Genomic DNA, 23,613 nt, shown 5'->3' on the forward strand with positions numbered 1-23,613 from the left:
GGAAAGGAACTGGGTTCATCACTTTGAAACAAAGAGGCAATCCATGCAGTGGAAATAGAAACCCTTGCCCACTACAAAGAATGCTTGTGGTTTTATTTTTCTAGGTTGCCAAGAGTATTTTGCAAATAGCCTATAATTGGAGAGCAGTATGACTGATCGCTGAGGCAGCTTCACAAGGCTATCACAACAAAAACAGGAAAACGGATGTAGAGGGCTTTGGTTCAATAAAACAATCCCAGTGCCCACAAGATGGCAGTTGCCATAGCTGCTGGGCATGACTGGATTTCAATGGTTTGACAGGTTTGGCCCAAAATAAATAAATAAAATTTGGCTGGGAAGAAATACTGGTTCAATGTGTGCATCTGCTTTTGAGAACATTTTTACCAACAGGACAAACATTTTTTTTTTTAAACCAAGGGAAACCAAGCTTTACAACACTGGACATCAGTGGACAGGGCTCAAAATAGTACATGCATGTTCTAGTTTGTGCACATACTATTCAAGCGGTGCACGTAATTTTATACTGCACTCGCACTGGTGCAATTAGGTCAAAAAATGTATTTCGACCCCTGAGTGGAGAAAATGTTGGAAAATAACTACATTTTCATTCGAAAAGGACAGCATAGGTGGCCAATGAACCTTATCTTTATATATTATATAAATAATGAACATTCATAAGTGCAACGGTAAGAATATTTCATGGTGAACAAATTAAAAAACATTCATTGTTTGTTTTATCAATTATAGGAAGAAACCTCAAGCAGACCAGACTCAGAGGGGTGACCCTTTGCTTTAATCATCCTACCAATAACAATTTGACAAACTACATTTGAAAGCAAATATTAAGGGTCCAAACACCCCCCCCCCTCGCCACCACCGATCCAGGCTTTCCCCAAGCAGGGGCACAAAGCGCACATTTAATTTTGCCCAAAATGTATACCTTTGTATTCTGGGGCGGTCATGGACTTCCCACCAAATGGTGGCAGTCATGTACTGGTCAGCCTACCACCAAAACAGAAGAAGAAGAAGAATCCCTGGTTACTGCAACTACATCCCAATTCCAATGAAGTTGGCACATTGTGTAAAATGTAAATTAAAAACAGAATACAGTGATTTGCAAATCCTCTTCAACCTATATTCAATTGAATACACCACAAAGACAAGATATTTAATGTTCAAACTGATACACTTTATTGTTTTGTGCAAATATGTTGGAGCATCTTACAAACACTACTAACAGTTTTTTTTTGTATAAAATGTTAAAAGAAATTATTTCTCGTTAACTTCTACAATATTAGCCACAGAACTACTAACAGTTTGAAAGACAAAGAAAAAACAATTTGTTTGTGCTTTTCCAACAGGCATATTTTAGGACAGCTCTGTTGCTGCAAGTAGGGGTCCTAGAGCTGAGTGTCGCATGGTTTGTTTCTTTGCTAAGTTGCTTGATAGCTGCTGTCAAAGCTGCTCTCTCACTGAAACGGTTAGTCCTTAAGTTTTGTTTCTGTTATAGTGAGCACGCTGGACGCACAAACTGAACTTTACACTGAACATTATGGTGGGATAGAATATTTGTATTATGTAACGGTTGTTGGAGGTAGCAGCTTGTTTTGCGCCTTTAACACTTTCCCCTGCCAGACACTGTGAATATAATTAACATAAATTATTCCGAATAATAACTAGTCATTCACAATGAAAGACGTTTAAAGATGCCTTTTTATAATGACTCAGACATGCTTGTTCTTTGTCCTGTTCAAAGCTTCCTCTTTTACAGAATTACCAAAACTGCATGAATGTTGGAAAGAATTGATATTTACAGCTCAAGTGATTATAGTCAGTAAAGTAATCAATTGTTTTGAGAAATTTATAGTTTATCAAGAGAAACGCCAAATAAATTATCCCTGCTCTTTTGATTCAGTGATTCGTTGCTTTTATCATTTTTACAGTATTTCAGCAGTACTGGTTAAAAGTTGTCAAATTACGTATTAGTTTGGCACACTAACATACGTTCCATATCTCCTTTCAGGAACAAAGTGGCTGTTTGTATGCAGCTGTGTTGTTTCAGTTGATTTGATTTGTTTATTGGGAGTGACTCCATGGCCATTAAACCATTCTAATTATATATATATATATATATATATATATGTATATGTGTGTGTGTGTGTGTGTGTATAAGTATCTCACAGTGAAAGTCACCTCTGAGATTTTGCTGGATTTGAAACCTCCATAAGGTGAATTGATTGCCGGCTACGGAGTGTGTTGCTTTCTGTACCCATTTAACGGCTATGTAGTCTCGGCCTTGTTTATTTGGCCAATAATGAATCATTAAAAAACCAGGAGGAAGCATAAAAATGAAAACCTCCACTTATGTCCAATGTGGTCCTTCCTAGTGCAGCTGTGTTAAAGGTTATTGTTAGCGATAATGTTAGGTTTAGGGGTAAGGTTACTTTTTAAATTATGTTTAAAGTTTCTTTGCTGGTATGTATGATGACTTTATGCTATGATGTATTGCAGTGTGTGAGATACTGTAGCGTAAATATTGGGTGTTGGACTTTTGAGCCAGCAGCATGGGTTGATTTTTCCTACTTCAAGTATTAAATGACTGTGGTAAAGTAAGAAAGATATGTAGTTACAAATATTTTAGAACATATTTAATATTGTCACTTCAAAAGGTAATTTTGGTCATACATATGGTTAGAAAAAAAAGTAAAGGCATGTACCGTCATCATTACATGATCTACACTGACCAATCAGAAGCGCTACGTAAGAATATGCTTGCCAAGGTATAGGGGGCGTCTCATTAAAGCAAACTGCATACAGTTTGTTCAGTGCTTGTTTTCACTGAACAGAATTTATGAGTGAAAGAGGTTTTCATCATTATGAGCCAAGTTCCAAGATAATAGAATTAATTTTTGAGTTGTCATGTTAGCAATTTGGAGAGGATAGTCTCATGTGTCTTTTAGCCTCTTTAAACCTGGTTCACTTCTGAGTTGTTTGAAAAGTTTTTTCTTTTTTTTTTTTTTGGCCATCATGTTTCGTATGGTTGTCAGCAGATGTTAGTGGCACAGATATGCATTTCATACAGTGGTAATGCAGGGTTCTAGCTAGCGCAAACTTACGTTACAGCCCGTTACGCTATAACGCTATTTGGACCGTTAAGCTTCTTTTGAACCGTTACGATTTTCAATCCAGCATCTGTAATCAACCGTTTCTGCAGCGCGACTCCAGTTTGAAGCGTGAATCGAAGCAATGCTTCGATTCAATGGCTCGTGGCTCTTTGATTTGCTGCTCTTCAGAAGCAGTAAGTCTGCTTCTTAATCCCTCTGAAAGCCATTAAAATATCATGAGTCACTTTTGTGTGGATTAAAGTCACTAACAGGGACTCTTGTTGCAGTCGAGAAACAAGAATCGTCCTCCGTTCCGTGCTGCAAATGCTGCGCGGCTCTCTGCTGAGACAGAGTCTGCTCGGAATTAATAACTTCAAAACAAATCACCGCTTTAAATAAAATGACACCTCTTACAAACGTTGCAATACAGACAATAAAATACAATCGACTAAAACGTTTTTTCCTCCCAAAATGAGACGTGCTGCATTCTTTATAAACCTGACCTGCAGCACAGCTGCAAGAGCTCAGCTCATAGGTATGGAAAGACATTCATGCCAATAATAATGTCTGAAAGGAAATGCTTTTGACAAAAACTAACAGATTTTATTTCTGTTTATGTCTAGAGATCAAGGATCCACCATGTAGAGTTTATTATGTCCAGAGTTTAAGGATCGAGTAACCAATTTCATATTTATTTACTTTAAGACTCAAAATGTTGTTCAATTTCAATTTAATCAGCTTATAAAGCGCCAAATTACAACAAAAGCCGTCTCAGGGTGCCTCACACAGAACAGTTCAACATAAAAAAAAAAATAAAAATAATAACAATTCAAATACCTAATTAAAAACAGAAGTAAAAGAATAAAACATAACAAAATAAAAACTACTCATAAGAAAGAGAATAAAAATAGGTTTTAAGTCTTGACTTAAAAATGTCCACGGACTCCAACTGCCTCACTGAGGGCCATGTACTGGCTAACCCAGACTGAGATTGCCCACTCAACAAACTTCCCCAGCCTTCTGGACATGATGAACGGACTTGGGCTGTCATACCTGTCTTTTTCCCTTTGGGTACCCCTAGAATGGCCAATTGTTAGCTTGAATTTTAGCTTGAATTTTCAAAAGCTTGTCTATCTAATATCTAATATCTGTCTAATATCTTGTCACACTTCACTGGCACACAGGTAGAGTTTATCACTATCGATCTAAATAAACAGCAGTCATAGTATGTATAATCGACTAAATTTAAATATGGGCAATAATGCAGTATTGTTATTAGAAATGGAATAAAATTCACTCCTGCAGTTTTTCATGTTAATCAGGCCACTTTATTATTCAGTCTGGAGTATAATTTTACAAAACTAAATTGGTAAATACAAGTGGAAAAATAATCTAGCTGTCCAGCTGATGTTCTCTCACAATGCAAGTAGTACATTACAACACTCTGGTGTAAAACTGGTTTAAAGCATTTTAAAAAGTTACAGTTCTGTCTTTGTAAAATTTTCTAAACATGTTTAAAATAGTTTGTTTCAAATAGCACAAATTTCTCAAAATGTAAGAACTTGTAACAAATAAATAAACGAAAAGGAAAATAGGCATTTTGTCTTGATAAATGACTTGAAGGGCATATCACACTCCAATTGACACTATCTTTTAAAAAATTATACACCTGATTATGAATCATTACTTCCAACTCTTTAACTTAAAGTCCTGATGTCGCTGATAATAAAAAAATTAGCCATACAGCATCTGAAAAATGCACAGAGATTCAGAGCTATTTTTAGCCACAAAAGTGAGGTAACCTAAGGTACTGGTTGAAGGTCACTCCGCCTGTGTCCACTTCATGATTTACACCAGTACACACAGTCAATCTGGGCTGTTTTTTGTCTCCACATGTAATATGTCCATGTCTGCATCTTTGTAAACCCGTGTTGTATTCAGAAAAAAAAATCACATACGAGGTCTGTTAGAAAAGTATCCGACCTTATTATTTTTTTCAAAAACTATATGGATTTGAATCACGTGCGATTACATCAGACAAGCTTGAACCCTCGTTCATTCATTGACAAGCTTGAAGCCGCTCATGGCCCGGTGCCACATAGAAACACCTCCGTTGGAAGCGTTACGGGACAAGTTGGAACAAGCTGTTAAACAATTTCTCGGATACTCACTCGACTGAAAACCATTGAAAGCTGCCTGAATTTTACGAATGGTTATCAACACGGAGGTGTTTCTCTGTGGCGCCGGGCCATGAGCGGCTGCCTGCCGACGCGTGAATCCGTCCGCACGTCTTTCATTACAAAATCTCCTTTAACAGTGAATGTCCGGATAAACTGCTGATCCCGACCTCTTCTGAAACTTCTCTGTTCTCTCACAATGTCCTGGATCAACAGAGCCTTAAATTTGGAAGTTTTCAGCTCGAAACAGGCTGACGACGGTGGCTCGGAGCGCGGCGCGCCCTCCGGCTCCGTGGGTTGTCCTTAAAGCGACAGTAACAATCTATAATCTCTCATCAGCCGTTAAAATTTTCACCGAAAACCAGCTGAATTTCTCGAATGGTGTCCACTCGGATGTGCCTCACAGTTTCTGAAAAAATTTTGATCAAGCAAAGCGGCAGTCTCTGAGCCATTCCTAAACAATGAAAAAATAGACGGGAGGGGTGGACCACTCCTCACTCAAAGCCTGCCCACAGGCGAATGACGCAACCGACAGGCGTGAAAAAACTCACGCATGCGCACGAGGGTTCAAGCTTGTCTGATGTAATCGCATGTGATTCAAATCCATATAGTTTTTGAAAAAAATAAAAAGGTCGGTTTCTTTTCTAATAGACCTCGTACATGTCAGTAAGACTGAATAATCTGATTTACGTCTGTTGTGTTCCGACAGCCAGAGGGTGTGAGTGCGAGGGGAAGGAGCCTGAGCTTGTGAGGGAGGTTGAGAGGTACCGACTAGAGATAGTCGGGCTCACCTCCATGCACAGCTTGGGCTCTGGTACCCAACTCCTGGAGAGGGGCTGGGCGCTCCACTTTTCTGGCGTTGCCCACGGGGAGAGGCGGCGGGTGGGTGTAGCATTGCTCATTGCTCCCCAGCTCAGTCGCCATGTGTTGGAGTTCACCCAGGTGAACGAGAGGGTCGTGTCCCTATGCCTTCGGGCTGGGGACAGGTCTCTCACTGTTGTCTCGGCCTACGGGCTGAGCGGCAGTGCAGAGTACCCAGTCTTCTTGGAGTCCCTGGGAGGGGTACTAGCTAATGCTCTGACTGGGGATTCCATTGTTCTCCTGGGGGACTTCAACGCCCACGTGGGTGGCGACAGTGAGACCTGGAAGGGGGTGATCGGGAAGCACGGCCTCCCCGATCTGAACCTGAGTGGTGTACAGTTGTTGTCCATCATGAACACCATTTTCGAGCACAAGGGTGTCCATAAGTGCATGTGGCACCAGGACACCCTGAGCCGGAGGTCGATGATCAACTTTGTAGTCGTATCATCTGACCTTCGGCCACGTGTCTCAGACACTCGGGTGAAGAGGGGGACTGAGCTGTCGACCGATCACCACCTGGTGGTGAGTTGGATCCGCTGGGAGGGGAGGAAGCCGGTCAGACCTGGCAGGCCCAAACGTATCGTGAGGGTCTGCTGGGAATGACTGGTGGAACCCTCTGTCAGTGAGGTCTTCAACTCCCACCTCCGGGAGAGCTTCTCCCAGATCCCGGCGGGAGGTTGTGGACATGGAGTCCGAGTGGACCATGTTCTCCACTTCCATTTTCGATGCGGATGCTTGCAGCTGTGGTTGCAGGGTCTCTGGTGCCCGTCACGGTGGCCATCCCCAAACCCGGTGGTGGACGCCGGAAATAAGGGATGCCGTCAAGCTGAAAAAAGAGTCCTACTTGTCTTTGTTGGCAGGTGGGACTCCAGAGGCAGCTGACAGGTACCAGCAGGCCAAGCGTGCTGCAGCCTGTGCGGTCGCAGAGGTAAAAACACGGGTCTGGGAGGAGTTCGGGGAGGCCATGGAGGAGGACTATCGGTTGGCCTCAAAGAAATTCTGGAAAACGTCCGACGCCTCCGTAGTTGGAAGCAGCTCTCTACCAACACTGTCTACAGTGTGGGTGGGGAGCTGTTGAGCCTGACTGGGGATGTTGGCAGGTGGTGGAAGGAATACTTCGAGGATCTCCTCAATCCCATCGTCACGTCTTCCAAAGAGGAAGCAGAGACTGGGGACTCAGAGGCAGACTCATCCGTCACCCAGTCTGAAGTCACCGAGGTGGTCAGAAAGCTCCTCGGTGGCAAGGCTCTCTGGGGTGGATGAAATCCCTCCGGAGTACCTTAAGTCTCTGGATGTTGTGGGACTGTCTTGGTTGACACGCCTCTGCAACATCGCGTGGCGGTCGGGGACAGTGCCTCTGGATTGGTAGACCGGGGTGGTGATCCCTCTGTTTAAGAAGGGGGACCGGAGGATGTGTTCCAACTACAGGGGGATCACACTCCTCAGCCTCCCCGGTAAGGTATTCCAGAGTACTGGAGAGGAGAATTTGACCGATAGTCGAACCCCAGATTCAGGAGGAGCAGTATGATTTTCGTCCTGGTCGCAGCACAGTGGACCAGCTCTACACCCTCCATCAGGTGCTCGAGGGTTCACGGGAGTTCACCCAACCAGTCCGCATGTGGTTTGTGGATCTGGAGAAGGCGTTTGAGTATGCCCCTTGAGGCGACCTGTGGGGGTGCTCTGGGAGTACGGGATCCGGGGTCCTTTGTTAAGGGCTATCCAGGCCCTCTACGACCACAGCAGGAGCTTGGTTTGCATTGCTGGTAGTAAGTCAAGCTTGTTTCCAGTGCACGTGGGCCTCCGCTAGGGCTGCCCTTTGTCACCAGTTCTGGTCATTACCTTTATGGACAGAATTTCTCGGCACAGCCAGGGTGTAGAGGGGGTCTGGTTTGGGAACCACAGAATCTGGTCTCTGCTGTTTGCGGACAATGTGGTTCTGCTGGCTTTGTCAAATCGGGACCTTCAGCGTGCACTGGAGCGGTTTGCAGCCGAGTGTGAAGCGTCCGGGATGAAAAGCAGCACCTCCAAATCCGAGGCCATGGTTCTTAACTGGAAAAAGGTGCTTTTCCCTCTTCAGGTTGGTGGAGTGTCCTTGCCTCAAGTGGAGGAGTTTAAGTATCTCGAGGTCTTGTTCATGAGAGAGGGACGGATGGAGCGTGAGATCGACAGACGGATCGGTGCAGCATCTGCAGTGATGTGGTCGCTGCATTGGACCGTCATGGTGAAGAGAGAGCTGAGCAGGGGGGCAAAGCTCTCGATTTACCGATTGATCTACGTTCCGACCCTCACCTATGGCCATGAGATTTGACTCATGACCGAAGGAAAAAGATCGCGAGTACAAGCAGCCAAGATAAGTTTCCTCCGCAGGGTGGGTGGGCGCTCCCTTAGAGATAGGATGAGGATCTCAGAGTCATATATGCATATTTTCTTCCCTCCATATTAGAGTGTCTGTTCCCTTACTCACCTCTTCAGACTTCTGTGTGTCTGTCTCCCCATGACTGGCTGTGTGTGTGTGTGTGTGTGTGTGTGTGTGTGCGCGGGCGCTACTTGCTGTACTCACAATGTTGATCTGAATAAATCATTTAATTGTCTGAGGAGCGTCATGTGGGAGTTACAATGCATGCAATTGGTCTGTGTGTTTCCTGTGTATATGCATTGAGTACCAGGACGACAAAGAGACAGCTGTCCAGTTAATGCTACGTTTACACATAACGACGACAAGTCACGAATGCCACGAAGTACACATTCTTGGCCGCTGATCACGAATGTGATGATTCGGGGCAGAGGCGTCAGGTGTCCTCAGGAACTGCTGCAACCTGTTACCACACATTACGATTAATGGCACATGTTGCCGGAGAATTATCAGGAACCATTACACATGGTCAAGAATAGTGTTCCGCATTGTTATGCGCTATCGCGCGTAACAGCGCATCATTAAGTTCTGTCACGTTGTGAACGAGGTGAATTGTCTCCACACACACACCCATATTCATCCAACTGAATTCAGATCGCTCCAGTTTTTCAGAAGAACTTTGTGACTGCATGCGTAGTTGGGCTCTGTGCCATGGAGTGGCGCAGAGGGGAGGAAAAGGACAGCGCCAGATGTGTGGCTTCATGCGGCTCTCGTCTGGCGCATTTTTCCAAACATCAGGCACATGCAGCAGGTGGAACACCTGCAGGAGTGCGCTGAAGAGCACTGAAATTTGACTTTTAACCGACTTGGTGTCAGCAATCAAACAATGTTGTGCAGCGCAGGGTTTAATTGTGCGCGTGCTTCTTCCTCCGGCGAACTGGAGGAGGTGCAGAGATGTCTGGCTGCACGTGAGTCTTCTCTCGCTCCTCTGGTTCAGACTCGTTCTCCCGCTCATCGGTTACAGCAGGTGGAACACCTACAGGAGCGTCCTGAGGAGCTTCAGCAGGAACTGTAGACCGACATTTGAAGCCGAGTTTAATTGTGCGCACATGACAGAAAACTGATCCGTCGTGGCGCACAGTGAAATGTGACGCCGCGTTACAAGTCGTGTCAAAACTTGACAGTTTCCGTGTCACTTCGTAATAACGTGTGACAGTTTGGACTCCAAGAACCGTCACAGGAACCACTACGAACGATGTCACGTTCTATTAAGGATCACTACTCATCAAGATGGATCAATACGCTCAGTTGCGACCTCCATGATGTGAGACGAAATGAGGGTGGTGTGTGACATTCGTGGAAGATTTTTTGACAGGCAAAAACATGCTCCACGAATATCAAGAATATCACGCACCAACACGCACTATTAAGAAACCTATTCAGATGCGTTGTCACATTAAGAATGTCAGGAATGTGTCACGAATGACAGAAAAATGACATTCGTAACGCGTCTTGGTTATGTGTAAACGCACCTTAAAATAACACTACTGTAAATGCAAGAAAACTTGCACATTTTAAAAAAGAAATGGTCTGTCAAAAAACTAATGATAGTTCTGAGTCCAGACCCAGAATGTAGTCCACCTATTGGTGGGACTAAGACAACTCAAGCACTTTCAGCAGCACTAAGAAATTTCTGGAAAGCTGCTACTTTCTTTCATGCAATATTACTTAGTTGTGAAAGCACATATCCAAGGTGACCCCCCCCCCCCCCCCCAAAAAAGAAAAAAAATACAGAACCCAAAACACTTTGTTCCAGTCGTCTTCCCCAACGTGTCTTGGTCAACCAAGGAAAAGACATTTTGCCTGGTGGCCTATTTTGCCAACAAATCATCCGATTTGGAGCAAATTTGGAAAGAACATGACTTTCATGCAAAACGACCAAGATAACTGAAACTTTGGGGAATGATCATACGCTTGAAATTGGCTGGATCATTGTAGGATTTATTATATTTTTTATGGGTTCTGTTTTTTGGGGGGTTGGGGGGGTCACCCTATACATCCTGTACATTTTGCTCACAGTGTCTGTCACAGTTATTACAGTTGGCATTTAATTCAGCTTCTCCAATAAAAGTGTGTGTGAGTGTTCTGGCTGCTCCCTGGAAGCTGTTTTTCATGTGCAGCAGTTAACACCTCGTCAAATAGTTCAACATTCATCACTCAGTTTTTATGCAGTCATCACTCGTCACAGTTCTGATGGTGACCAACAATTGCAACACTGGGAGCTTTGCTGTTTGACAAATTGTATCATGTTATTGGTTTCCATGTCCCCTGTTGCTTGACGTTTTATCTGGATTATAGCACAATAAACAGCTTCTTGTTGCATATCTGCAAGGACGGCAAAATCTCCACAGGTCTGGAGGCCACGATGACTTGATGTCTAGTGATGTATGATGACACTTGAGCTGTCAACCCTCTTGTGTCCCATTATCCTCTAATGTCCAGGTAAATGACCTCATGGAGGAAATGGCTGATAATGTAAACAGATAAACCCCCTGGTACCTGCTGACCACAGTCAAGACCTCCTAAATCAGGACCCAGTGACATAGTGCTCCATCAGTGCCTGCCTCAATGACACCCACAAGGCATTGAGCCCTTATCAGCAGTGGCCTCTACTTAGCATTCACGCCATTCACATGAACAATGCCACGTCTTCCCGCTCATTGGATCTGTGACTGACAGTGGGTGTTGTTGCACTTGTGTCGGACTTCAGCTTCTATCTGACACAGGGCTGTTTATCCAGTGCACATACTCCCACCAAGACACAATAAAGGGCGTGTGTCTTCCTTGCTACTTCCCATGTTGTTTGTCTAAGTGAACTTTTATAATGGACCTGGCTGTCCGTTTGGCACATTAGTTTCCTACATGGAAAGCTCTGTATTTTTTTGGAGGTTAGAGCAGAAAAGCTGACTAATGGTTAAAAGGCAAGCCTACCTCCACCCACCTTACGAGCCAGTGAGGTGGAAGTACCGCCTTAAGGAGACTGTGAAAAGCAGGGAAACGGCAGATAAGACCATCACTTCTGATAAAAAGCACAGTGATGAATGGCTGTGGTATGATATCACCCAAGAGGCATCTTTCGCTGAAACATTTTGCCTGTGCAGGCAAATATGTTGTAGACGTGAAATGCCAGGCTGTCTTAATAGATTTGAACTTGGCTTTTCATTGGAATTAATATCTTGAATGCATGCTTTTGAGTCATGTGTAATCTACTTTCCGTTTTCATCATGCAGCTCAAGTCTCATATTTGATGATGATGACGATGATATCAGAGTAGGGGATCTTGGGATCCTTCATGATGGACTCCTGTGTAGCTGAGGCATTATCACGTCTCTATAATAAACCCTCCCTGTGATCACTATAGCTCTCCTCACTGCTCTTATTTATGAATGGTAAAGTCTGACAAGAAACAGCTCAGGTGGGTAGCTGCCGATCACATGATACCAACATTAAAGAGCCAAATAAGGAATATGGACAGGACTCCCCCTGTCTGTACTTTGATGCCCTGTATCACAGCGAGCAGCCACTCCTCCTTTCTCCAGTCCTCCTATATGTGCAGTGATGCCCAGGACAGGAATGGTTCTCCAGTTGAGGGGCAGATAGTGGCTGTGTTTGATCTGAAGGTCGCCAGCCCCTTGCTGGTGTTGAGAGATCCTTGGCGAACGAGACTGGCTCTTATTTAATAACATGAAGGGGAAGCGGACCTTTCTCTCATAATTAGGCCTAATTACCCAGTAGGTGTGGACAGATGGGCCAAGACGAGACAACCTGCCTTTATCCACAGACTTGGAGTCAGATTACCCAGAGCTGTCTTATCTGTTACGGGGCCAACGGGAGCCACAGTCTTCCCTTCTTGATTCTTCCCACTGGGTCCCATATCCAGTCCAGGTATATTAATCAGTCAGTCTGATTTATTATGTCCCATCCGCGGCACACAGGTTTAATTAGGCTCAGCCGGTTACCCACCCCTGTCATTTCTGTGACATCTCCTGTGGTCACATTTATTAAAATCGTAGGGTGATTTGTGCATGCCAAAATTCTGGGCTGTATTGAAAAAGTTCATTATGTGTGGTGATGTTATTAAAGTAAACTAAAGGATTCAGAAAATTCTTGTGCAAGGATCAAAAGAGAATACATACTGTTCATAGACTTAACTTGATCAGTAAAGAGCCTTTTCCTTTGGACATGTTTTGTTGTGAAACAAATGAGTAGGGATGGGTATTGATAACATTTTATCTATCGATTCCGCTTATCGATCCGATTCCTTATTGATTCCCTTATTGATACCTCCTGTGAATTTTCTGTGTACTACAAGTAGGCTTTACAGGTTTTCTATGTCAACAACATTTTATTGAGTCTTAAAGTAAATAAATATGAAATTGGTCACTGGATCCTTGATTTCTGGACATAAATAGAAATAAAATCTGTAGTTTTTGTCAAAAACATTTCCTTTCAGACATTAATGGCATGAAAGTCTGAGCTGAACTCAGCCGGCTGCTGGAATCTGCAGGTCTGCAGCCATACAGTCTTGGGCTGCTGCACATCAGTGCAGGATGTCTCATTTTGGGAGGAAAAACATTTTAATCAATTGCAGTTTATTGGTTGTATTACGACGTTTGGAAAGAGGTGTCATTTGATTTAAACGCCGATTCGCTTTGAAGTTATTAATTCCGAGCAGACTCTATCTTTCTAACTTGACTCAGTAGAGAGTGGCACAGCGTTTGGCGCAACGGAATGGAGCACGATTCTCGTTTCTTTCTCGCAACAAGACAGGAGTCCCAGTTAGTCACTGTAATCCACACAAAGGTGACTCATGATTGACATATTTTAATGGCTTTCAGAGGGGTTAAGAAACGGTGTTGCCGCTTCTGAAGAGGAGTGAAGCAAAGAACCAACAAAGCAGCGGATTGGAGCACTGCTTCATTGGTTCAAGCTTCAAGAACAGCCACTGCAGAAGCGGTTGATTACAGCCCTGCTGCAGAGTCTGTAATCAACGTAGAGAAATGATCATTTTCCCGACAAACACCCTCAAAAACAACAGCCGGATAAGGGAATCCTTAAGCAAAAAGGCTATTGATGTTGGTGATCGAATCATTTCTTAACGATACCCGAAAAGTACCGGTTCTCGATACCAACCCTGCAAATGAGCCTGATAAGTAACTCATAATTGTTTTTTTCACTCACCTCTCTGGGTTTGCATGAGACTAGGTTCTAGGTTCTTTGGCAGTACATTTAAGAGCCAATTTTTCTAAGAGTCAAGCAGGCTATGATAGTGACCAACTCAGAGTTTGCTCAAAATTTGGTAACTGGATGCACCCTCCACCAAACGAACATACACCAAACATTTTGGCCAAATTCCCTACAGTGACCTTGCCAGGGGTCATGAAAGTTCACACCCAGTATGGCCTAAACTGGAATTTGGTGAACAGGGAAGTTTTGGACAGCTCTTACATGAAATGCATTCAATCCCGCAAAGTACTTTTGTGATCTAAGTATTATAGGAGGACAGTTTTTCAAATTAATCACTAATTTGGGTTGGGCAGTTGAACGCATTGACTATAGGGGGCGCTTCAAGTTGGTGAATTTCCAGAAATACTCATATTTGTGAAGGCTATTACTCAATACGCGTTTAATCCCCCAGCAACATTTTTATTGTATTAGAAAGGGCTCCTTTCCTCCACGTCGAAAGGAGTCAGTTGAGGTGGCTCGGGCATCTTTTCCGGATCACCCTTGGACGCCTCGCTGGAGAGGTGTTCCGGGCACGTCCCATTGGGAAGAGGCCCCGGGGAAGACCCAGGACACGCTGGAAGGACTACATCTCTCAGCTGGCTTGGGAACGCCTTGAGGTTCCCCCGGAGGAGCTGGGGGAGGTGTGTGTGGATCGGAAGGTCTGGGCGGCTTTGCTTGAGCTGCTGCCCCCGTGACCCGACTCCGGATAAAGCGGAAGAAAATGGATGGATGGATGGATGGAGAAAGGGCAATACTTACCCTCTTTAAAACAAGAAGAAACTCAGTGGGGGATTGTACGCGTTGGCCACCAGGGGGCGCCAAAGTGGTCAAATTTATGTTTTTCATGCAACGTTGGCGCCCTCTGGTGGCCAACACGTTTAATGACTAATCATAAACCATTTTTCAGAAGATTAACATGTATTGTGTTAATATCCATTGAAACATCTTTGGGGGTATCTCAATAAGCTCACAATGTGCATCTACAATGTTGAGGTTTGGTCAGCTTGAAGCACCAGATTACACACTAATTTACATGTGAAGTTTCGAAACGATGATGAATTACCCAGAACAATGCATGTGCATGATAAAACAATGCCTGTGCTACACTACTAATGTAGGTATTTACTTGTGTATTCCACAAATATAGATGAGAAAGTTGAAAACATGAGATGGCATTTATTTCACGAGATATTTAAGGATTGAACATAAGAAGTTACAGCTAGAAGCCAAGCAGTAAAATGGCTTCCTAAGACAAGCACAATAGATGGCACCACTATCTGGGGTATTTTGCTAGGCCTAGGCACAAAAGACAGCTTTCAAGATTGCTACTCGCCACATGTCGGGCCAGTAATGCTTACATCACCATGTGGAAAAACAACCGATTCCTGTGCCAATAAAATGTTGTTGTTTTTTTTTTTATCAAAAACTGGTAAGTCCCCCAAAGATTTTCCAATTGATTTGTCTAAAAGAAGGATTAGTCTCAACAGAGATGCAAATTTTATGATAATTCATTAGATGCGTTGGCCACCAGGGGGTGCCAAAGTTGTATGAAAAACACAAATTTGACCACTTTGGCACCAATGCATACAATCCCCCACTGATTTTTTGTTGTTTTAGAGAGCGTAAGTCTTGCCCTTGCTAATACAATAAAAATCTTGCTGGGGGATTAAACACATATTGGGTAATAGCCTTCACAAATATGAGCATTTCTGAAAATTTGTCAATTAGAAGCGCCCCCTATAGTCAGCGCGTTTAATCCCCCCACCTAGATTAGTGATTATTTTGAAGAACTGTCATATAATACTTAAATCACAAAAGTACTTTGGGGGATTGAAAGCATTTCATGTAAGAGATGTCCAAATCTTTCCTGTTCACCAAATTTCACTTTTCACACCATTCTGGGTGTGAACTTTGATGACCCCTGGTGAGGTCACCGTATGGCATTTGGCCAAAATTTTTGGTGTATGATTGTTTGGTGATGGGTTCATCCAGTTACCAAAGTTTGAGCAATATCTGAGTTGGTCACTATCACAGCCCCATGTAAACTACCTGATTCTTATAAAAATTGGATCTTAACTGCCATTTGTTCATGGAATTGTTTCTTTATGGTATCTATTTTTCCTCCCCTGAGTTTCCTGGAAGCTTGTCTTTGGGTTTGTAATTCTGACTAACATTCACCACAATAGATCTATTGTTGCTGGTAATTCAGGGAATGAAAATGCTGATTCTTGCAAAACAGAAGAAAAAAATAAAATAAAGACCAGAGGTCTTTTGGGCACTCAGTCTTCAATCTGCTTAAGATTATTGGCTGTCACAACAGCTCATTTGAGGCATTTTTAAAATCTCATTTGGCGTTAAGCTAATGATTCTAATGGGACAAAATAGCTTGAGCATTGGTAAAAAAAAATAGTACGTATCAGAGAAATACATGCCAAGGAGATTGAAATATGTAATTCATAGACAAATCACTTGAGCACAGAAAACCCAAAGACTATCTCAGACAGTTTATACTAACCACACTACGAGGGCTGTCCGTAAAGTATAGGTCCTTTTTATTTTTTTCAAAAACTATATGGATTTCATTCATATGTTTTTACGTCGGACATGCTTGAACCCTCGTGCGCATGCGTGAGTTTTTCCACGCCTGTCGGTGACGTCATTCGCCTGTGAGCACTCCTTGTGGGAGGAGTCGTCCAGCCCCTCGTCGGAATTCCTTTGTCTGAGAAGTTGCTGAGAGACTGGCGCTTTGTTTAATCAAAATTTTTTCTAAACCTGTGAGACACATCGAAGTGGACATGGTTCGAAAAATTAAGCTGGTTTTCAGTGAAAATTTTAACAGCTGATGAGAGATTTTGAGGTGATTCTGTCACTTTAAGGACTTTTCACGGTGTGAGACGTCGCGCAGCGCTCTCAGGCGGCGTCATCAAACTGTTTCAAGCTTAAAACCTCCACATTTCAGGCTCTATTGATCCAGGACGTCGTGAGAGAACAGAGACGTTTCAGAAGAAGTCGGTTTCAGCATTTTATCCGGATATTCCACTGTTAAAGGAGATTTTTTTAATGAAAGACGTGCGGACGGGTCCGCGCGTCGGCTCGCAGCCGCCGCGACGCTCCGTCACAGGAAAAACACCTCTGCTGGAAGCCTTAAGGACAAGTTGGAACATCTCCAGCTGATAAACAATTTCTCATATACTCACTCCACTGAAAGCCATCAAAAGCCAACTGGATTTTAACAAATGGTTATCAACACGGAGGTGTTTTTCCTGTGCCGCCGCGTCGGCTGCGTCCCGACGCGCGGACCCGTCCGCACGTCTTTCATTAAAAAAATCTCCTTTAACAGTGGAATATCCGGATAAAATGCTGAAACCGACTTCTTCTGAAACGTCTCTGTTCTCTCACGACGTCCTGGATCAATAGAGCCTGAAATGTGGAGGTTTTAAGCTTGAAACAGGCTGATGACGCCGCCTGAGAGCGCTGTGCGACGTCTCGCACCGTGAAAAGTCCTTAAAGCGACAGAATCACCTCAAAATCTCTCATCAGCTGTTAAAATTTTCATTGAAAACCAGCTTAATTTTTCGAACCATGTCCACTTCGATGTGTCTCACAGGTTTAGAAAAAATTTTGATCAAACAAAGCGCCAGTCTCTCAGCAACTTCTCAGACAAAGGAATTCCGACGAGGGGCTGGACGACTCCTCCCACAAGGAGTGCTCACAGGCGAATGACGTCACCGACAGGCGTGGAAAAACTCACGCATGCGCACGAGGGTTCAAGCATGTCTGACGTAAAAACATATGAATGAAATCCATATAGTTTTTGAAAAAAATAAAAAGGACCTATACTTTACGGACAGACCTCGTACACTAACCAACTGCATTGTGCTGGTGGTTTGTGTTGAAGGTATGGTAGTGTCCATCTGTTATAAGACAGTTCACAGAATCACAAAGTTTTAGACTTTTATTTTCACGACGCTTCTGCCTACTTGTAAAAGTGATTTCAGTAGTGCAGCTGGCACAGACTGTGTGTCTGGTGATCAACAGGTGTACCTTAGTGACAACAATGATCAGCAGTCTTTTTGCTTGCTCAACAGTAATCCACTCTGTAGCTGCGATCATTTGCCTGTTAACAGCAAGAACACGTTGAGATATTTAGCATTAAGTATGAAGTACTGCATTATGTCAATAAATAGGGCTCTTGTTTAAGGACTGATTTTAAAAATTTACTTTCCCCCTGTTTTCTATGAGTAGACGATAACTGAGTCTTTAGTAAGTAATAAAATTGCTACTTACCGGAGAAAGCATGGATGTCTGTTGGTTATACGAACTTGAGTGTTAACTGCATCTTATATCATGTGATTAGTGAGGGAGTGTTTCATGATAAAAGACATTTGCAGTGTAAAATATATTCCAGGACAGAGTGGTTGGGGATTACTTGTTTCGTTGTTTATTTATCATGGGGTTGATGTTCACATTTTGTTATGTCAGTAGTCGTTAAAGTCTGTAGATGTCAGATACTGATGACTGACAACCTTTTATTGAAAGGGCTGTAGTATACCACTGATCACACCTGTCATTTTTGATTGACGGTAACATGTGAATGCCAGTTGAAAGTGTGGAGTCCCCTGGTGTTTAGACAATGACAACAAGCATTTTGGGCAACTGTGTCTGTGACATACACCTCCATGCAGTCCACTGCATGAGCACAATACACGATGCTTAATCCACCTGTTATCAGGGTGAACCTCCCCCTGTCAAAACCTCACAGGACTCTATCTCAGGAATGCAGTCTTACTCATTCATTCAAAGGATGAGCAGCTTAACACTCGGACCCTCGCAAAATGCTGTTGACCCCCCCCCCCCCATTTCCTTCACGTCGCAGACAAAACACATCGGTGCAGTTTGGTCAGTCTGGTTTCCTGTTGGTTTGCAGTACCAGCAAAACAGGGGCATAGGTACTAATGGGCAATACACAAAATGACCAGAAGCACTGAACCACTACCTATTTTATTTTCTCATATTTTTTATTTTTATATTTCTGTGGTGTTACCTCCATGATAGCTGTTTTTTTTTTTTAGTCATTCAGGCAGCAGTTTTGTGTCCTTAATTAGGTAGGCTGGTCAGGGATCTGTCTCATCGCTTCACAGATTTACATGGACAATTTAACCACTAACTTTCTGAAATGAGCTGCTCCCAAATGCCTCAGGCTCCCGTTTCAGCTTCTTCTGATTGCAGGGAGCAGGGGTTAGTAAAAGTGGAGGAAGGGGCATGTATGCAAACAGTAATGGTGAGAGCCAAGTTGCGAACAGAAGCTATTACATTCAGAACAGACTAGAAAGACGTGGTTGTCATAATTTATCTGATTTATCAGTTATTGCAGACATTATGCTGCACATATGGTCTCACCAGTTCCTGAATGTTCTTCACAATTAAAACATTTCATGGTGGTGACCCTGGTAGACCTTTGCTCTAAAACCATTAATATTGGAATTTTGTTCATTTCCAAACATTGACATGGGAATATGTTTTGTGGGATCACACACTGCATGTTGAATGTTGAAAACGTTCTGCTTTAGCAGACTAAGGGCTCAGTCACACCAGGAAAAACAGTGGTTGGAGACTGCAGCATGACCCAAATTAGAGCAACTGTGTGCAATCACCTTGCTACCTATTTGCAACCATGAATCCCTGAAATGGGTGTGTTGTAGACTGCAACCAGTTCTGCAGCCACCTCTTGTTAGAGCTGATACATGCGTCGGTCATGAATGCACGGTTTACGACGGGGCACAGGCCAACTCCCAGTTCATTGCAACATGTGGGTAGCGTGTCTGCATTTATTAAATGAGACTGTGATTTTTTACACCCGCCGACATTCTGTCTGGCAGTGTGCATACTCAGTCCGAGTCAGACTGCAGTCATTTGGGGACAGGGCGCCTCCCAACAGGTGACCTGTGCAAACACCCTGCAATTGAAGGTGGTCGCACGGCAGTTTAGGGTGCTGCACAGTCACCCTACAACCAGCTGGTCACTGCAAGCTGGTCCTAGTATTCTGTTGTCTTCAGCAACAAGATTCACTGCAATCATCAGGTATCCATCATTTTTTCCTGATCACGAGGAGGTTGCTACCTTATTTTTACTCTAGTGTGACTGGGGCCTAAGATAGAATTGCTGAGAAAATGGCTTTTACATGTTATCCAGAGCTTGGAGCTGTCCTATGTAGGGCTGTTAGGGTAGGTCAGTGTTTTTTATGCCCCGTGCAGCGCTTGCGAGGCAGGGCATATAGCATCCGGGTTGTCCGTCCAATCAGTTTGTCTGTCTGTCCGGCTGCAATTCGTTTGCCACAATGTAGCTCGGCACCTATTGCTCGCAGAAACTTCATATTTGGTGGGGACATGCCTTGGAGGAGTACTTCGCATGAGTTGGAAGGCCAGTGACCTTGACCTACTTTTGAAGGTCACCAGTGGTCACAACTGTCAAATCCTTCGCCGCAACGTAGCTCGGCACCTATTGCTCGCAGAAACTTAATATTTGGTGTGTACATGCCTTGGAGGAGTACTTCACATGGATTCGAAGGCTGGTGACTTTGACCTACTTTTCAAGGTCACCAGTGGTCACAACTGTCAAATCCTTCGCCACAACGTAGCTATGCACCTATTGCTTGCAGAAACTTCATATTTGGTGGGTACATGCCTTGGAGGAGTACTTCACATGGGTTCGAAGGCCAGTGACCTTGACTTACTTTTGAAGGTCACCAGTGATCACAACTGTCAAATCCTTCGTTGCAACGTAGCTCAGCACCTATTGCTCGCAGAAACTTAATATTTGGTGGGTACATGCCTTGGAGGAGTACTTTGCATGGGTTCGAAGGCCGGTGACCTTGACCTGCTTTTCAAGGTCACCAATGGTCACAACTGTCAAATCCTTCACCACAACATAGCTCGGCACCTATTGCTCGCAGAAACTTAATATTTGGTGGGTACATGCCTTGGAGGAGTACTTTGCATGGGTTCGAAGGCCGGTGACCTTGACCTACTTTTCAAGGTCTCCAATGGTCACACGTCACATCCTTTGCCACAATGTAGCTCAGCACCTTTTGACCTCCGTTTCAAGCTCACCAGTGGTTGCATTTGTTTTGAAGACTGGCGACCGTGACCAACTATTTATGGTCACTGTTTGTCACATCCTGTAAATAAATATTATGCCACTCTCCAAGTTTTTCATTGTATATCCCAGTTTACATCAAGCACACAAGGCTTCAACCAAATACCCACCCCATACAAGTACATATTACTGCACTTTGCATGGAAAATAATACTGCGTGTGGTGATTCATGATGAATGTCTCTATTTTTTTTAAAGGTCAATTCAAGGGAAATCAACACAACAATGCACAAAATCACCTGCATGCAGATTACTTAGATCATAGGTGTCCAGAAAGGGCTGAGAGGGTGTAGGAAGGTTGTTTTTACAACCACCATCTCCACCAGGTGATTTTAACGGTGATCTCCTCCCATTTGCTCAAAGTGATGTTAATCAGTGAAATCACCTGGTGGAGTAGGTGTTCGCAAAGAAAACCTGCACCCCCTCGGCCCTTTCTGGAATCAGTTTGACACCTGTGGGTTAGATGAAGACACGCAACCCTTTAATTTGGACCAAAAAGAGTATTGAAAATAAAAATTTGCGTTCTTTTCCTGGACAAATTGTCAGCTCTCAGAGGCTTGTTTTTTAGATCTGTGTCTGTTCAGTAGACTATAACACCATCAATAAATACTTGAAGAACTGCACATGATGTGCATGACATTAAAGGGGAACTCTGGAAGTTTCCAACCTGGGCATTTTTTTTTGGGGGGGGGGGGGGGGGGGGGGGTTCAACTTTTAACTCTGAGTCGGGACAGAAACATTGCACTTCTGTCTAGTATTGAATTAAAATGCTAACAGCATACAATGCTAACATCACAAGCTAAACAGTAGGCCTATGGGGCAAGCTAAAAACCTCACAGTAATCCATTTCTTGTTACCACTGAAAAGTTACTAGAAATGTCTAGTAAAATGGAGAATGTCCATACGGAGCTAAACTTATGCATGTTTACCTCACAATTTTTTTAAGCGCCAATTACACAGGGAATGATTTAACATCCCCCTTCCTGTTTGGTGATGCTACTCTCCACCAAGTCCATACAATGCTGATGAGAGGCTTGTTTCTGTTGTAGGTAGAAGAACCTGTCTCTCATCAATCGTTTTGGTCATAAAATGGCCTGTTCTGTAATGTTGAAAATTCTTTAAAACCACCTTGCCCCTGTTCTTTTTTCCTGCTACAAAGAGAAATAATAATTGCAATAATTCTTGGCCAAGCTCAAACTTTTTTTTCATGTTTAAAAAAAAAAAAAAAAACAGCTTCTGTGTAATTGCTGAAAAACATGGCACACTAATAAAAACTTCTTTTGGGGATAATTAACATGGCAAGGTGGGAAGATTTGGAACTTTACAGAGTTGTGTGCATTGACAATGGCACACCTTGTTGTTTATATAAAAATGCTTCAAACATTTTAACTTTTATTTTTAAGTCTCCAACCCCTAAAAGACCAAAAACAGGATTTGCATTCAAGAAAATAGATATTAGACTTGTGAGGCCAATCAGTGAGAGTCATTCACATGTAAGTGTACTGTAATTTGATGGCGGTGGATCATTTCCTCACCGCATACCTGTGGTTGGTTGGGTTTCCTTGCCTGCCCACCTTACAAACAACATAAAAGCTTGAGCTGCCTCTGCCTGTGGGACAACGGCCGTTGATCACAAAAGTAGTGGGATGCTGAAGCCAGAATCTCTGTTTACTGTAATTAAGCTGTCAGTGGTTGTGATTTATGAAGTATTGAGTAAGAGAGGTGTTATCACTGACTAGGAGAAGGAACACATAAAAGGAGCTTCTGTACCCAACAGCCACAGGGTTTGTAGCCATTAAAATGTGAAAGTAAGTCTTATGCTCATTCCTGAGGTTTGGAGATGTACGAGTTGGAGTAGTGCATGTCTTTGGCCATGGCAACATGAGGTAGTGTGGTGACTAGTTCTTTTAATCAACACCCTGTACCTCCTCAACAGAAATTGGTATGCCTGGATGATTTCATTTAGGGATGTATAATGTGGCGTGGAGCATCACGTGTCAGTCCCAACTAGCACTTGAACCTGTGATCTTCTGCACAGAAGGCTTGTGGACATGTTGATTAGACATGATTTGGAAAGGCACATACCTGTCTACATATAAGGTCCCTCAGTTGACAGTACATGTCAGAGCATGAATCAAGCATAAAGTCAAAGGAATTGTCTGTAGACCTCTGAGAGAGGATTGTCTCGAGGCACAAATCTGGGGAAGGGTACAGAAACATTTTTGCTGTTTTGAAGATCCCAATGAGCACAGTGGCCTCCATCATTCATAAATGGAAGGGGTCAGTTCCACCGGGAGTCTTTCTAGAGCTGGTTGCCCGTCTAAACAGCGATCAAGGGGGAAGGGCCTTAGTCAGGGAGGTGACCAAGAACCCAATGGTCACTCTGTCAGAGCTCCAGCATTCCTCTATGAAGAGAGGAGAACCTCCCAGAAGGACAACCATCTCTGCAGTAATCCACCAACCACGCCTGTATGGTAAGCCTGTTGGTGGCCTACCAACCAGGCCTCCAGTGGGCTAGACGGAAGCCACTTCTTAATAAAAGACACATGGCAGCCCACCTGGAATTTGCCAAAAGGCACCTGAAGAACTCTCAGACCATGAGAAACAAAATTCTCTGTTCTGATGAGACAAAGATTGAACTCCTTGGCGTGAATGCCAGGTGTCATGTTTGGAGGAAT

At 43.5% G+C, this 23,613-nt stretch overlaps 1 protein-coding gene across 1 annotated transcript in view; it reads left to right on the forward strand.

Moving 5' to 3' along the window:
- Positions 1–1,404: 1,404 nt before the first annotated feature.
- The window catches only part of gnb1l (guanine nucleotide binding protein (G protein), beta polypeptide 1-like), a 103,678-nt gene continuing 81,469 nt past the window's right edge, over positions 1,405–23,613 (forward strand). Inside the window, exon 1 of the mRNA XM_034171115.1 lies at positions 1,405–1,480. The gene's annotated coding sequence lies outside the window, so the exon portion shown is untranslated. The remainder of the gene's footprint in view (positions 1,481–23,613) is intronic.

This window comes from Thalassophryne amazonica, chromosome 5 (genome assembly GCF_902500255.1).
Source record: "Thalassophryne amazonica chromosome 5, fThaAma1.1, whole genome shotgun sequence".
Taxonomy (NCBI): domain Eukaryota; kingdom Metazoa; phylum Chordata; class Actinopteri; order Batrachoidiformes; family Batrachoididae; genus Thalassophryne; species Thalassophryne amazonica.